The following is a 14267-nucleotide window of genomic DNA, read 5'->3' as shown; positions in this document are numbered from 1 at the left end:
TTCTCTTCCCATTCCTCTGTTGACGTCTGGTCGTGGTTTCTCCTCCCAATAGTCCGTTGAAGTCTGGTCGTGGTTTCTCTTCCCATTCGTCCGTTGACGTGTGGTCGTGGTTTCTCTTCCCATTCATCTGTTGATGTCTTGTCGTCGTTTCTCTTCCCATTCGTCCGTTGACGTCTGGTCATGGTTTCTCTTCCCATTCGTCCGTTGACGTCTGGTCGTGGTTTCTTTTCCCATTCGTCCGTTGACGTCCGCTCAGGGTTTCTCTTCCCATTCGTGTGTTGACGTCTGGTCGTGGTTTCTCTTCCCATTCTTCTGTTGACGTCTGGTCGTGGTTTCTATTCCCATTCTTCCGTTGACGTCTGGTCGTGGTTTCTCTTCCCATTCTTCTGTTAACGTCTGGTCGTGGTTTCTTTTCCCATTCGTCCATTGACGTCTGGTCGTGGTTTCTCTTCCCATTCGTCCATTGACGTCTGGTCGTGGTTTCTCTTCCCATTCGTCCGTTGACGTCTGGTCGTGGTTTCTCTTCCCATTCGTCCGTTGACGTCTGGGCGTGGTTTATCTCTTCCCATTCGTCCGTTGACGTCTGGCCGTGGTTTCTCTTCCCATTCGTCTGTTGACGTCTGGTCGTGGTTTCTCTTCCCATTCGTCTGTTGACGTCTGGTCGTGGTTTCTCTTCCCATTCTTCCGTTGACGTCTGGTCGTGGTTTCTCTTCCCATTCGTCTGTTGACGTCTGGTCGTGGTTTCTCTTCCCATTCCTCTGTTGACGTCTGGTCGTGGTTTCTCCTCCCAGTCGTCCGTTGAAGTCTGGTCGTGGTTTCTCTTCCCATTCGTCCGTTGACGTCTGGTCGTGGTTTCTCTTCCCATTCATCTGTTGATGTCTTGTCGTCGTTTCTCTTCCCATTCGTCCGTTGACGTCTGGTCATGGTTTCTCTTCCCATTCGTCCGTTGACGTCTGGTCGTGGTTTCTTTTCCCATTCGTCCGTTGACGTCCGGTCAGGGTTTCTCTTCCCATTCGTCTGTTGACGTCTGGTCGTGGTTTCTCTTCCCATTCGTCCGTTGACGTCTGGTCGTGGTTTCTCTTCCCATTCGTTTGTTGACGTCTGGTCGTGGTTTCTCTTCCCATTCGTCTGTTGAAGTCTGGTCGTGGTTTCTTTTCCCATTCGTCCGTTGACGTCTTGTCGTGGTTTCTCTTCCCATTCGTCTGTTGACGTCTGGTCGTGGTTTCTCTTCCCATTCGTCTGTTGACGTCTAGTCGTGGTTCCTTTTCCCATTCGTCCGTTGACGTCTGGTCGTGGTTTCTCCTCCCATTCGTCCGTTGACGTCTGGTCGTGGTTTCTCTTCCCATTCGTCCGTTGACGTCTGGTCGTGGTTTCTCTTCCCATTCATCTGTTGATGTCTGGTCGTCGTTTCTCTTCCCATTCGTCTGTTGACGTCTGGTCATGGTTTCTCTTCCCAATCGTCCGTTGACGTCTGGTCGTGGTTTCTCTTCCCAATCGTCCGTTGACGTCTGGTCGTGGTTTCTTTTCCCATTCGTCCGTTGACGTCCGGTCAGGGTTTCTCTTCCCATTCGTGTGTTGACGTCTGGTCGTGGTTTCTCTTCCCATTCTTCTGTTGACGTCTGGTCGTGGTTTCTATTCCCATTCTTCCGTTGACGTCTGGTCGTGGTTTCTCTTCCCATTCTTCTCTTAACGTCTGGTCGTGGTTTCTTTTCCCATTCGTCCATTGACGTCTGGTCGTGGTTTCTCTTCCCATTCGTCCATTGACGTCTGGTCGTGGTTTCTCTTCCCATTCGTCTGTTGACGTCTGGTCGTGGTTTCTCTTCCCATTCTTCCGTTGACGTCTGGTCGTGGTTTCTCTTCCCATTCGTCTGTTGACGTCTGGTCGTGGTTTCTCTTCCCATTCCTCTGTTGACGTCTGGTCGTGGTTTCTCCTCCCAGTCGTCCGTTGAAGTCTGGTCGTGGTTTCTCTTCCCATTCGTCCGTTGACGTCTGGTCGTGGTTTCTCTTCCCATTCATCTGTTGATGTCTTGTCGTCGTTTCTCTTCCCATTCGTCCGTTGACGTCTGGTCATGGTTTCTCTTCCCATTCGTCCGTTGACGTCTGGTCGTGGTTTCTTTTCCCATTCGTCCGTTGACGTCCGGTCAGGGTTTCTCTTCCCATTCGTCTGTTGACGTCTGGTCGTGGTTTCTCTTCCCATTCGTCCGTTGACGTCTGGTCGTGGTTTCTCTTCCCATTCGTTTGTTGACGTCTGGTCGTGGTTTCTCTTCCCATTCGTCTGTTGAAGTCTGGTCGTGGTTTCTTTCCCATTCGTCCGTTGACGTCTTGTCGTGGTTTCTCTTCCCATTCGTCTGTTGACGTCTGGTCGTGGTTTCTCTTCCCATTCGTCTGTTGACGTCTAGTCGTGGTTCCTTTTCCCATTCGTCCGTTGACGTCTGGTCGTGGTTTCTCCTCCCATTCGTCCGTTGACGTCTGGTCGTGGTTTCTCTTCCCATTCGTCCGTTGACGTCTGGTCGTGGTTTCTCTTCCCATTCATCTGTTGATGTCTGGTCGTCGTTTCTCTTCCCATTCGTCTGTTGACGTCTGGTCATGGTTTCTCTTCCCAATCGTCCGTTGACGTCTGGTCGTGGTTTCTCTTCCCATTCGTCCGTTGACGTCTGGTCGTGGTTTCTTTTCCCATTCGTCCGTTGACGTCCGGTCAGGGTTTCTCTTCCCATTCGTGTGTTGACGTCTGGTCGTGGTTTCTCTTCCCATTCTTCTGTTGACGTCTGGTCGTGGTTTCTATTCCCATTCTTCCGTTGACGTCTGGTCGTGGTTTCTCTTCCCATTCTTCTCTTAACGTCTGGTCGTGGTTTCTTTTCCCATTCGTCCATTGACGTCTGGTCGTGGTTTCTCTTCCCATTCGTCCATTGACGTCTGGTCGTGGTTTCTCTTCCCATTCGTCCGTTGACGTCTGGTCGTGGTTTCTCTTCCCATTCGTCCGTTGACGTCTGGGCGTGGTTTATCTCTTCCCATTCGTCCGTTGACGTCTGGCCGTGGTTTCTCTTCCCATTCGTCTGTTGACGTCTGGTCGTGGTTTCTCTTCCCATTCGTCTGTTGACGTCTGGTCGTGGTTTCTCTTCCCATTCTTCCGTTGACGTCTGGTCGTGGTTTCTCTTCCCATTCGTCTGTTGACGTCTGGTCGTGGTTTCTCTTCCCATTCCTCTGTTGACGTCTGGTCGTGGTTTCTCCTCCCAGTCGTCCGTTGAAGTCTGGTCGTGGTTTCTCTTCCCATTCGTCCGTTGACGTCTGGTCGTGGTTTCTCTTCCCATTCATCTGTTGATGTCTTGTCGTCGTTTCTCTTCCCATTCGTCCGTTGACGTCTGGTCATGGTTTCTCTTCCCATTCGTCCGTTGACGTCTGGTCGTGGTTTCTTTTCCCATTCGTCCGTTGACGTCCGGTCAGGGTTTCTCTTCCCATTCGTCTGTTGACGTCTGGTCGTGGTTTCTCTTCCCATTCGTCCGTTGACGTCTGGTCGTGGTTTCTCTTCCCATTCGTTTGTTGACGTCTGGTCGTGGTTTCTCTTCCCATTCGTCTGTTGAAGTCTGGTCGTGGTTTCTTTTCCCATTCGTCCGTTGACGTCTTGTCGTGGTTTCTCTTCCCATTCGTCTGTTGACGTCTGGTCGTGGTTTCTCTTCCCATTCGTCTGTTGACGTCTAGTCGTGGTTCCTTTTCCCATTCGTCCGTTGACGTCTGGTCGTGGTTTCTCCTCCCATTCGTCCGTTGACGTCTGGTCGTGGTTTCTCTTCCCATTCGTCCGTTGACGTCTGGTCGTGGTTTCTCTTCCCATTCATCTGTTGATGTCTGGTCGTCGTTTCTCTTCCCATTCGTCCGTTGACGTCTGGTCATGGTTTCTCTTCCCATTCGTCCGTTGACGTCTGGTCGTGGTTTCTTTTCCCATTCGTCCGTTGACGTCCGGTCAGGGTTTCTCTTCCCATTCGTCTGTTGACGTCTGGTCGTGGTTTCTCTTCCCATTCGTCCGTTGACGTCTGGTCGTGGTTTCTCTTCCCATTCGTTTGTTGACGTCTGGTCGTGGTTTCTCTTCCCATTCGTCTGTTGAAGTCTGGTCGTGGTTTCTTTTCCCATTCGTCCGTTGACGTCTTGTCGTGGTTTCTCTTCCCATTCGTCTGTTGACGTCTGGTCGTGGTTTCTCTTCCCATTCGTCTGTTGACGTCTAGTCGTGGTTCCTTTTCCCATTCGTCCGTTGACGTCTGGTCGTGGTTTCTCCTCCCATTCGTCCGTTGACGTCTGGTCGTGGTTTCTCTTCCCATTCGTCCGTTGACGTCTGGTCGTGGTTTCTCTTCCCATTCATCTGTTGATGTCTGGTCGTCGTTTCTCTTCCCATTCGTCTGTTGACGTCTGGTCATGGTTTCTCTTCCCAATCGTCCGTTGACGTCTGGTCGTGGTTTCTCTTCCCATTCGTCCGTTGACGTATGGTCGTGGTTTCTCTTCCCATTCGTCCGTTGACGTCTGGTCGTTGTTTCTCTTCCCATTCGTCCGTTGACGTCTGGTCGTGGTTTCTCTTCCCATTCGTCCGTTGACGTCTGGTCGTGGTTTCTCTTCCCATTCGTCGGTTGACGTCTGGTCGTGGTTTCTCTTCCCATTCGTCCGTTGACGTCTGGTCGTGGTTTCTCTTCCTATTCATCGGTTGATGTCTGGTCGTGGTTTCTCTTCCCATTCGTCCGTTGACGTCTGGTCGTGGTTTCTCTTCCCATTCGTCCGTTGACGTCTGGTCGTGGTTTCTCTTCCCATTCGTCCGTTGACGTCTGGTCGTGGTTTCTCTTCCCATTCGTCGGTTGATGTCTGGTCGTGGTTTCTCTTCCCATTCGTCCGTTGACGTCTGGTCGTGGTTTCTCTTCCCATTTGTTTGTTGACGTCTGGTCGTGGTTTCTCTTCCCATTCTTCTGTTGACGTCTGGTCGTGGTTTCTTTTCCCATTCGTCCATTGACGTCTGGTCGTGGTTTCTCCTCCCATTCGTCCGTTGACGTCTGGTCGTGGTTTCTCTTCCCATTCGTCCGTTGACGTTTGGTCGTGGTTTCTCTTCCCATTCCTCTGTTGATGTCTGGTCGTCGTTTCTCTTCCCATTCGTCCGTTGACGTCTGGTCATGGTTTCTCTTCCCAATCGTTCGTTGACGTCTGGTCGTGGTTGCTCTTACCATTCGTCCGTTGACGTCTGGTCGTGGTTTCTCTTCCCATTCGTCTGTTGACGTCTGGTCGTGGTTTCTCTTCCCATTCGTCCGTTGACGTCTGGTCGTGGTTTCTCTTCCCATTCGTCCGTTGACGTCTGGTCGTGGTTTCTCTTCCCATTCGTCGGTTGACGTCTGGTCGTGGTTTCTCTTCCCATTCGTCCGTTGACGTCTGGTCGTGGTTCCTCTTCCCATTCGTCTGTTGACGTCTGGTCGTGGTTTCTCTTCCCATTCGTCCGTTGACGTCTGGTCGTGGTTTCTCTTCCCATTCGTTTGTTGACGTCTGGTCGTGGTTTCTCTTCCCATTCTTCTGTTGACGTCTGGTCGTGGTTTCTTTTCCCATTCGTCCATTGACGTCTGGTCGTGGTTTCTCTTCCCATTCGTCCATTGACGTCTGGCCGTGGTTTCTCTTCCCATTCGTCCGTTGACGTCTGGTCGTGGTTTCTCTTCCCATTCGTCCGTTGACGTCTGGGCGTGGTTTATCTCTTCCCATTCGTCCGTTGACGTCTGGCCGTGGTTTCTCTTCCCATTCGTCTGTTGACGTCTGGTCGTGGTTTCTCTTCCCATTCGTCTATTGACGTCTGGTCGTGGTTTCTCTTCCCATTCTTCCGTTGACGTCTGGTCGTGGTTTCTCTTCCCATTCGTCTGTTGACGTCTGGTCGTGGTTTCTCTTCCCATTCGTCGGTTGACGTCTGGTCGTGGTTTCTCTTCCAATTCGTCTGTTCACGTCTGGTCGTGGTTTCTCTTCCCATTCGTCGGTTGACGTCTGGTCGTGGTTTCTCTTCCCATTCGTCCATTGACGTCTGGTCGTGGTTTCTCTTCCCATTCGTCGGTTGACATCTGGTCGTGGTTTCTCTTCCCATTCGTCCGTTGACGTCTGGTCGTGGTTCCTCTTCCCATTCGTCTGTTGACGTCTGGTCGTGGTTTCTCTTCCCATTCGTCCGTTGACATCTGGTCGTGGTTTCTCTTCCCATTCGTTTGTTGACGTCTGGTCGTGGTTTCTCTTCCCATTCTTCTGTTAACGTCTGGTCGTGGTTTCTTTTCCCATTCGTCCATTGACGTTTGGTCGTGGTTTCTCTTCCCATTCGTCCATTGACGTCTGGTTGTGGTTTCTCTTCCCATTCGTCCGTTGACGTCTGGTCGTGGTTTCTCTTCCCATTCGTCCGTTGACGTCTGGGCGTGGTTTATCTCTTCCCATTCGTCCGTTGACGTTTGGCCGTGGTTTCTCTTCCCATTCGTCTGTTGACGTCTGGTCGTGGTTTCTCTTCCCATTCGTCTGTTGACGTCTGGTCGTGGTTTCTCTTCCCATTCTTCCGTTGACGTCTGGTCGTGGTTTCTCTTCCCATTCGTCTGTTGACGTCTGGTCGTGGTTTCTCTTCCCATTCCTCTGTTGACGTCTGGTCGTGGTTTCTCCTCCCAGTCGTCCGTTGACGTCTGGTCGTGGTTTCTCTTCCCATTCGTCCGTTGACGTCTGGTCGTGGTTTCTCTTCCCATTCATCTGTTGATGTCTTGTCGTCGTTTCTCTTCCCATTCCGTGGTTTCTCTTCCCATTCGTCTGTTGACGTCTGGTCGTGGTTTCTCTTCCCATTCGTCCGTTGACGTCTGGTCGTGGTTTCTCTTCCCATTCGTCGGTTGACGTCTGGTCGTGGTTTCTCTTCCCATTCGTCGGTTGACGTCTGGTCGTGGTTCCTCTTCCCATTCGTCTGTTGACGTCTGGTCGTGGTTTCTCTTCCCATTCGTCCGTTGACGTCTGGTCGTGGTTTCTCTTCCCATTCGTCTGTTGACGTCTGGTCGTGGTTTCTCTTCCCATTCGTCCGTTGACGTCTGGTCGTGGTTTCTCTCTTCCCATTCGTCCGTTGACGTCTGGTCGTGGTTTCTCTTCCCATTCGTCCGTTGACATCTGGTCGTGGTTTCTCTTCCCATTCTTCCATTGACGTCTGGTCGTGGTTTCTCTTCCCACTCGTCGGTTGACGTCTGGTCGTGGTTTCTCTTCCCATTCGTCCGTTGACGTCTGGTCGTGGTTTCTCTTCCCATTCGTCCGTTGACGTCTGGTCGTGGTTTCTCTTCCCATTCGTCTGTTGACGTCTGGTCGTGGTTTCTCTTCCCATTCGTCCGTTGACGTCTGGTCGTTGTTTCTCTCTTCCCATTCGTCCGTTGACGTCTGGTCGTGGTTTCTCTTCCCATTCGTCCGTTGACATCTGGTCGTGGTTTCTCTTCCCATTCTTCCGTTGACGTCTGGTCGTGGTTTCTCTTCCCACTCGTCGGTTGACGTCTGGTCGTGGTTTCTCTTCCCATTCGTCCGTTGACGTCTGGTCGTGGTTTCTCTTCCCATTCGTCCGTTGACATGTGGTCGTGGTTTCTCTTCTCATTCGTCAGTTGACGTCTGGTCGTGGTTTCTCTTCCCATTCGTCCGTTGACGTCTGGTCGTGGTTTCTCTTCCCATTCGTCTGTTGACATGTGGTCGTGGTTTCTCTTCCCATTCGTCCGTTGACATCTGGTCGTGGTTTCTCTTCCCATTCATTTGTTGATGCCTGGTGGTGGTTTCTCTTCCCATTCATCCGTTGACGTCTGGTCGTGGTTTCTTTTCCCATTCGTCCGTTGACGTCTGGTCGTGGTTTCTCTTCCCATTCGTCTGTTGACTTCTTGTCGTGGTTTCTCTTCCCATTCGTCCGTTGACGTTTGGTCGTGGTTTCTCTTCCCATTCGTCCATTGACGTCTGGTCGTGGTTTCTCTTCCCATTCGTTTGTTGACGTCTCGTCGTGGTTCCTCTTCCCATTCGTCTGTAGACGTTTGGTCGTGGTTTCTCTTCCCATTCGTCTGTTGACGTCTGGTCGTGGTTTCTCTTCCCATTCGTCCGTTGACGTCTGGTCGTGGTTTCTCTTCCCATTCGTCCGTTGACGTATGGTCGTGGTTTCTCTTCCCATTCGTCCGTTGACGTCTGGTCGTGGTTTCTCTTCCCATTCGTCCGTTGACGTCTGGTCGTGGTTTCTCTTCCCATTCGTTCGTTGACGTCTGGTCGTGGTTTCTCTTCCCATTCGTCCGTTGAAGTCTGGTCGTGGTTTCTTTCCCCATTCGTCCGTTGACGTCTGGTCGTGGTTTCTCTTCCCATTCGTCCGTTGACGTCTGGTCGTGGTTTCTCTTCCCATTCGTCCATTGACGTCTGGTCGTGGTTTCTCTTCCCATTCGTCCGTTGACGCCTGGTCGTGGTTTCTCTTCCCATTCGTCGTTTGACGTCTGGTCGTAGTTTCTCTTCCCATTCGTCCGTTGACGTCTGGTCATGGTTTCTTTTCCCATTCGTCCGTTGACGTCTGGTCGTGGTTTCTCTTCCTATTCGTCTGTTGACTTCTCGTCATGGATTCACTTCCCATTCGTCTGTTGACGTTTGGTCGTGGTTTCTCTTCCCATTCGTCCGTTGACGTCTGGTCGTGGTTTCTCTTCCCATTCGTTTGTTGACGTCTCGTCGTGGTTCCTCTTCCCATTCGTCTGTTGACGTTTGGTCGTGGTTTCTCTTCCCATTCGTCCGTTGACGTCTGGTCGTGGTTTCTCTTCCCATTCGTCCGTTGACGTTTGGTCGTGGTTTCTCTTCCCATTCGTCCGTTGACGTCTGGTCGTGGTTTCTCCTCCCATTCGTCCGTTGACGTCTCGTCGTGGTTTCTCTTCCCATTCGTCCGTTGACGTCTGGTCGTGGTTTCTCTTCCCATTCGTTCGTTGACGTCTGGTCGTGGTTTCTCTTCCCATTCGTCCGTTGATGTCTGGTCGTGGTTTCTTTCCCCATTCGTCTGTTGACGTCTGGTCGTGGTTTCTCTTCCCATTCGTGTGTTGACGTCTCGTCGTGGTTCCTCTTCCCATTCGTCTGTTGACGTCTGGTCGTGGTTTCTCTTCCCATTCGTCTGTTGACGTCTGGTCGTGGTTCCTTTTCCCATTCGTTTGTTGACGTCTGGTCGTGGCTTCTTTTCCCATTCGTCCGTTGACGTCTGGTCGGAGTTTCTCTTCCCATTCGTCTGTTCACGTCTGGTCGTGGTTTCTCTTCCCATTCGTCCGTTGATGTCTGGTCGTGGTTTCTCTTCCCATTCGTCAGTTGACGTCTGGTCGTGGTTTCTCTTCCCATTCGTCCGTTGACGTCTGGTCGTGGTTTCTCTTCCCATTCTTCCGTTGACATGTGGTCGTGGTTTCTCTTCCCATTCGTCCGTTGACATCTGGTCGTGGTTTCTCTTCCCATTCATTTTTGATGCCTGGTCGTGGTTTCTCTTCCCATTCATCCGTTGACGTCTGGTCGTGGTTTCTCTTCCCATTCGTCCGTTGACGTCTGGTCGTGGTATCTCTTCCCATTCGTCTGTTGACGTTTGGTCGTGGTGTCTCTTCCTTTTCGTCCGTTGACGTCTGGTCATGGTTTCTCTTCCCATTCGTCCGTTGACGTCTGGTCGTGGTTTCTCTTCCCATTCGTCCGTTGACGTCTGGTCGTGGTTTCTCTTTCCCATTCATCTGTTGATGTCTGGTCGTGGTTTCTCTCTTCCCATTCGTCTGTTGACGTCTGGTCGTGGTTTCTCTTTCCCATTCATCTGTTGATGTCTGGTCGTGGTTTCTCTCTTCCCATTCGTCTGTTGACGTATGGTCGTGGTTTCTCTTTCCCATTCATCTGTTGATGTCTGGTCGTGGTTTCTCTTCCCATTCGTCCGTTGACGTCTGGTCGTGGTTTCTCTCTTCCCATTCGTCCGTTGACGTCTGGTCGTGGTTTCTCTTTCCCATTCATCTGTTGATGTCTGGTCGTGGTTTCTCTCTTCCCATTCTTATGTTGACGTCTGGTCGTGGTTTCTCTTTCCCATTCGTCTTTTGACGTCTGGTCGTGGTTTCTCTTCCTATTCGTCCGTTGACGTCTGGTCGTGGTTTCTTTTCCCATTCGTCCGTTGACGTCTGGTCGTGGTTTCTCTTCCCATTCGTCCGTTGACATCTGGTCGTGGTTTCTCTTCCCATTCGTCCGTTGACATCTGGTCGTGGTTTCTCTTCCCATTCATTTTTGATGCCTGGTCGTGGTTTCTCTTCCCATCCATCCGTTGACGTCTGGTCGTGGTTTCTCTTCCCATTCGTCCGTTGACGTCTGGTCGTGGTATCTCTTCCCATTCGTCTGTTGACGTTTGGTCGTGGTGTCTCTTCCTTTTTGTCCGTTGACGTCTGGTCGTGGTTTCTCTTCCCATTCGTCCGTTGACGTCTGGTCGTGGTTTCTCTTCCCATTCGTCCGTTGACGTCTGGTCGTGGTTTCTCTTTCCCATTCATCTGTTGATGTCTGGTCGTGGTTTCTCTCTTCCCATTCGTCTGTTGACGTCTGGTCGTGGTTTCTCTTTCCCATTCATCTGTTGATGTCTGGTCGTAGTTTCTCTCTTCCCATTCGTCTGTTGACGTATGGTCGTGGTTTCTCTTTCCCATTCATCTGTTGATGTCTGGTCGTGGTTTCTCTTCCCATTCGTCCGTTGACGTCTGGTCGTGGTTTCTCTCTTCCCATTCGTCCGTTGACGTCTGGTCGTGGTTTCTCTTCCCATTCTGTCCGTTGACGTCTGGTCGTGGTTTCTCTTTCCCATTGCATCTGTTGATGTCTGGTCGTGGTTTCTCTCTGTAAGACCATTGATTGGCTATCTATTTCCTGTTTCTTTTATGGAGTTGGATGTGTAAGACCCCAATTTTGGCCCTAAGATCCCTCATGGCCCATATCATATCATATCATGGCCTCAAGGATCATTGCATGCCCTAGCTTCCCTCCTAGTAGGTAGGTTGCTTTGTGAGTGTGGTTCTTGATCACCAAGCATGTCTTTGCATTTGTATATCTTTGCTTTTCATATGTTTACTAACCAAAAAGTACAAAAATATTGTCATCTAACCATGTTACTTGCAGCTGAAGCAATCATCAGCAATTAGGTCAAAATCAGCCACAGTCAGTCATTGCAGTGGATGGTGGCCATTCTTACAGAATTTGGGCACCATGATCAATAATCAAGAGTTCATATGACTTGGGACATCATTTGGAATCAAGTTCTCAAGGAATTAGGGTTTGGAATTCATCAGAAGTGGTTCAATCATACAAAACCCTAGAAAAGTCAACTGAAGTCAAACTTGGTCAACTGTGGATTTAATCAGTGATTTGATGGATGGAATTGATTTGAAGGAGTTCATTCATGCTTATACAAGCCTCATATATCATGTCCAACCTCATCATGGAAGAATTTGAAGTCAAACAGAAAATTTCCAGAAATAGAAAGTTGACCTGTAATTTTAACTGCCAAAAATGGAAACTTCTTGATCCTCAACTTACATCATGATACAAGCTTCAAATGAATTTTTGCCCAACATGAAAGTTGAAGATCTTGTTCTCCCATTTCCAAAAAGTCCAAGAACTCTCAAATCCCATGTATGGTTGGCAAGATATGATCGATTCATTTTCACAATTTCATGAACTTCAAAAGGCCATATCTCATGAACCATTTGGCCAATTTTGGTGGGGTTTTTTCCTACAAGCTCCATTTGTTCCCCTCTTTCAAAAAATGCATTCATCCTTTACCAAAACCTCACCATGCAAAATGCCATTTTTGGACTTGACTTCTTTAAATTCAAGTGTGGAAAAAAGTTGACTTTTTGATTTAGCAATTTTCAGCACATTTGGCCATTTGGGATCTGTTTTAGATGGTATTTGAAACATGCTCAAGGCCCAAACTCGGCCAGACCTCACACCCTCCATGTGCATTGGTTCAAATTAGCAAAATGTGCAAATGTTTCCATTTTGAGTTAAACAAGTTTAGCACATCATTAACCAACAATAAACAGAAGTATTTAAAGATATTTTCTGTCATTTTGAACCCTAGCAGCAGCCACAAACATCAGAAAAAACTCTTTCTCTCTTTTTCTCTCATTTGGTGTATTGTTGAACTTTCTCCACAAAACCTGAAGAACCACGAGCTAGCTTGCATTGCTTCATCATCCATCATCGTGGTGAGTTGTTTCCAAGTGTAAAACACCAACTGGAAGCTCATTTCGAGCTCTGTTTTCTCCAAGTTCATCAATGGTAATTTTTAATCTGAGCTATTCCCAAGGTCTTTGAGCTACAAGCCTTTCTCCATTCACCATTTCAAAGCATAAGGAGCATCTGTTTTGACCTCTCGCAACCAGAAAACCACATTCCAACTCAGCTCTTTAAATCTGGTAGGTATTTCGATTCTCTTATTTCTAAAAACCATTACATGCTTATTATAGATCTCCATTCCATGAGCATTTTGAGCTTTGATTCACATAAAATGGTTGAGTATTCACTGACTTACATGAATTTAAAGTTTCACTTATGAACATGTTCTTGTATGATGTGTGTTATATGGCTCGAGTTATTGAAAATCATGGCTGGATTATGACTGTGCTTGGTTTGATTGTTTGATTGGTATGCATATTCTTGATTTCTGTGCGATTTTGTTCTTCATGATTTGATGAGGATGAAGCTACAGTAGTGGAACCCTAAGAAAACCCAGAAAGTTTCATGTGAATCGTGTTTCTGCTTTTGGACCTTTGCATTGCATGTACGGTTACTGTAGCAAACCCTAAGCCGTTCCCAGAATTGTCTCATGTGGTATGCATTTGGTTACTGTTACATTGAAACAACCAATTACAACATTTCATGTGTCCCATTAAAACGATGCGTTTTGATTAATGAGGCGCATATTCACAAAAATGCCATTCGGTCAATTGGTTGACTTGTTAGTTCATGTTACTTTGTTCATTTTATTCCAAATTGTCACTCAACTTACAAAATTCACAATTCACTCATTTCACATCCAAAAGTCATGGAATTTTTTGCATCATATTCACATGAATGTCTACTATTTTATCATGATTTTTTCTGAATTTTTGGTTGGCTGGATTTTAAATGGTATTAGGTTTCTTGACATGTATGCACATTTTACACCTTTTGCCATTTCTTTTGTGAAATTGTGATGATGTATCCAATGCCCCTGAAACTTTTTGTGGTTAATCTACACTCATTCATGTTTGTTTTGATGTAGAGTTCTTGAATTTATCATATGTGGTTTGTGAGATATGAATTTTGGAAGTAGGGTGTGACAATTTGTGTCACACCAATGTTATGCAATTTCATGATTTTTGTTGACATGCTTCCTGGCTTCCAATTAATGTGAAATTTTGCATGATCCTTCTCTTATATGTCTAGTTGATGTGTGAATTTTCTTGGAATTAATTGTGCCATTTCCAAATTGTTTGAGATTTTTCTCCCCTGTCTAGTCAAATGTTGACTTTATGTGACACATCTTGCCATTTCATTTGTGAAATTCTCATACTTTATTGGATGAACATGAAATTTTACATGTGCATACGAGACATCTTGAGCTTTGCATTGGTGTTGATCCCATTCATTTATAATCTGTTTTCATTTAGTTATGATTTTTTGAAGTTGATACATATTTGTTTGACTTCTTTGTGCATGCTTGAAATTGTTTGACTTTCTGATTTTAATTGACCATCTTCCCATGATCCAATTGAGCTGAAATTTCGTACGCATGTCATGTTATGGATTATGATTGATCATGATTTATTTGCTGATTTTTGGAATTGATTATGATTGGTTTTGAGCTAAGTCTTGCTATTGACTTTTATGAGCCTTCATTTGCCATGCTTTGACTTCCTTTGCTTATGAAATCATGATGATGAATGATATGAATGTGGGACCAATTGAGTTTGCTTCTTGAATGTTTAAACTTGATTTTGGTTGACTTTCATTTGCTGTTTTGACTTTCTCATTTGTTTTTGACCCTAGGCTTGTCCTAGGGGTCTCCTGGCTTATGTTTGAGTTCATTGTTTCAGGTTAAGCTACAAATGCTTCAAAGAAACTTTTGCAAGTTGATTGGGTTTATCTGTTTATCATGTGCTAACCTCTTTGTTTTGTAGGTTGCTTGGCTCATAAGCCTTGTGCCTTGTGCTTTGCACATTTGTCTATCTGTTTGACTGTTGACTTCTGTTTCCTTTTGCTTTGACTGTTGAACTGTATACTGATTTGTTTGA

Source organism: Lathyrus oleraceus, chromosome 7 (genome assembly GCF_024323335.1).
Source record: "Lathyrus oleraceus cultivar Zhongwan6 chromosome 7, CAAS_Psat_ZW6_1.0, whole genome shotgun sequence".
In the NCBI taxonomy this organism is placed as follows: Eukaryota; Viridiplantae; Streptophyta; class Magnoliopsida; order Fabales; family Fabaceae; genus Lathyrus; species Lathyrus oleraceus.
This window is presented reverse-complemented; position numbering follows the sequence as displayed.